Here is a 2,852-nt window from a genome sequence, read left to right on the forward strand (position 1 = left end):
ATTTTGGATTGATTGAAGTTTTTATATTTTTAACAATACTAAAATGACTAAAACCCCCAAATTTGTTGTCTTGAATATGTTAATGGGCAAAATTGTGCAAAACTAGCTTAGATCTGATTTGTTTTCCTTTTTCTTGCTGAATTTCTGTCCTTTCATCCCTGAAACTTAAAATAATAATAAATAAATAACAAAAACAAAGGCAATTTTTAATTCATTGCGATTTTATGAATATTCAAATATATTTAATATTTTTTTTCTGTATCTAATCTTGTACTATGTACGCAAACCTTTTATAGTTATGTTTTCTGTCATGATTGTTCTTTGTTAAAGATACTTAAGTCTTTCCCTGAGTTTGTATGGAATTATAAATTCTGAAGTAATAATAATACAAAAATTGGAGCGACAGCGACACCTCATGGCATCGGTAACATGACAACCCTAGTACTCTCCTCCATGTTTACAACATCTGCACAAAAGAGACGTCGATCAGTTGCTCAAAGATCTTACCTTTGGAGAAGACTGTTGATTTTACACTCGAAAAATTTAAGTATTACTATTTAGAAATTAAAATAACTTTAGAATGCATTGCTAGCCCACTCCAACACGTACCAACAATAATAATGATAAATGCTGACTAATAATTAATGATATTTTTAGTTAAACAAGCATAATGTTGTTGTTTTTTTCAATGAAGTAATGAATAAATGCATAGGCTTATGAAAATGTTATATTTTATTTACTGACAACATCAGGAAACATGAATAAATTAGTAAAATAATAAAAGTAACCATGAACATAAATAAATACACATGGAACAAAGCTTTATTAAACATATTGGTCTTCTAGTCTTTTTGATGAAGAGACCGCAGCAACTTCTGGTCCAGATGAGGCAAAGGGCAGGTGGAGTGATGGAGGGTCTCATTTCCAGGATGCTGCTGTGGATTTCTCCTTTGTCACTGCACACACCAGTCTGCAGACATTTCAGATCATACAAAGATGCACAAATATAATACAAAAACTGTCATTTTAACAGCACAGTGTCATTAGATCTCTGTATTGGAAGTTACAAAATGATCAATCTTTATATTAAGTTTCGGATTTTACTTTTCCCCAAAAATGCTGCAGTCACCTTTCCTTTCAGGTCCTGCTCCACCACAAAACATCTGCAACAAAGGCACATAAATCAAGAATCAGAAAAGTTCTGTTATAGCTCTATTTGAAATGAATTTGAAGTTCAGTTAGGCCTACTATATGTATATGTGTTTATTTACATTACTTACATTAATGTAAAGCAGTGACAGTGAATTCTCACATAACGTCCATCACTCACTCAGATGTTTTGTGTTTTGTGTTGCTCTAGTCTAGAACATTTTCCTGTCATTTGTTAAATAGACATTTATTAAACGTCTTTAAAATGTATATGTTTTATGTAAATCCGCTTTTAAAGACGTGCGTGTGCTACCTGAAGCTTAATGTTCGCTATACGTCATAAAACATGTTTTAACAGCGAAATCACAAATATACTAACTATAGCATACTGTATAACATCTTGGCACCTTATGCAAATCAACAGTTTACGATAAAGTAGCTCAACAAATATGATTTTTAAGACAGGGAACCGTGTTTTGGTTGTAATACTCACATTTGTAAACACCCTCGCCGTGGTTCTCAATCACGTTCGATGATGACGTTTTGGCCTCCTGTGGACTCCTGGGATTGAAAAGTATCCATCGATGAAGACTTCAGGATCTGGGCTGAAGCAGTAGGACATCCGGGGATTTCTCGCCTACTCTTTTTTGAATACTGAGGTTTCGGACGTACTTCTTTCTTCACGTACTCTTTTTTTCCTACTATATAGTAGTTAAGTAGGCATATTCGGACGCACTTTAAGTAGACGTACGCCCGAATCTCGCGAGAATTAGTGCATTCGCCTACTAATTCTCGCCTACTCTTTTATAAATACTTAGGATTCGGACATACTTATTTGCTCGCCTACTGCTTTTCCCTACTAAATAGTAGAGAAGTAGGCGATTTCGGACGCAGCCGAAGACTCGAGAGATGAACTAATCAATTCTGTTTCCGGCTCCAGCAGCATAGGTTAAGCGTATGGGGCTGTCATGTGATGAACGAACGACTCGGACCCAAAGACTCGAGAGATGAACTAATCAATTCTGTTTCCGGCTCCAGCAGCATAGGTTAAGCGTATGGGGCTGTCACGTGATGAACGAACGACTCGGACCCGAAGACTCGAGAGATGAACTAATCAATTCTCTTTCCGGCTCAGACAGCGTTAGTTAAGCTTATATGGGGTTGTCACGTAATGAACGAACGACTCGAACCTGGATAGATAGAAGTGAGGGAGCTAATCATGAAGACCCAGGTAAACAATGCATTCTTTTGTTTCTAATAGCTTATAGTTTTGTCTTGTTTGTAGTGTGATCAACGTTATATAATATGAGCATACATGTGTTATGGAAGTAAAACGTAGCTTTTTAATTATATTTTGGCAAAATGAACGAAATGAACGAAATGACTCGAAAAAAGATTCGTTCATTTTGCTGAACGAGACTCAAAGATCCGAGTCGGTAAAATGATCCGAACTTCCCATCACTATTGGAAAGTGACAAGCGATGTCATAATAAAAGCCCTCTCTTAAAGGAGCCTTTACAAGAGCCGATATGATTTAAAGCATGTTTTAAATCCAAAATTACTGCAAATTGGTGTTCCATGAAATATAAAATCACTATTTACATAGTTTAAGAATAGTTGGTTCACTCCCATGTGCCCTGCAGTGTCCCAAATCAGCTGACCTGCAACAGATGCTTAACAGATGCTTAACCACTTAGAAACAG

General features: G+C 35.9%; 1 long non-coding RNA gene across 1 annotated transcript; it reads right to left on the reverse strand.

Annotated features, from left to right (window-relative positions):
- Window positions 1-714: 714 nt before the first annotated feature.
- On the reverse strand, window positions 715-1,993 carry LOC141325081 (uncharacterized). The gene is made up of 3 exons (XR_012353719.1): window positions 1,281-1,993; window positions 1,130-1,163; window positions 715-970 (listed from the first exon to the last, which is right to left on the reverse strand). It is a non-coding gene; the product is annotated as an uncharacterized lncRNA (long non-coding RNA).
- Window positions 1,994-2,852: the final 859 nt, after the last annotated feature.

This window comes from Garra rufa, chromosome 2, assembly GCF_049309525.1.
Source record: "Garra rufa chromosome 2, GarRuf1.0, whole genome shotgun sequence".
Taxonomy (NCBI): Eukaryota; Metazoa; Chordata; class Actinopteri; order Cypriniformes; family Cyprinidae; genus Garra; species Garra rufa.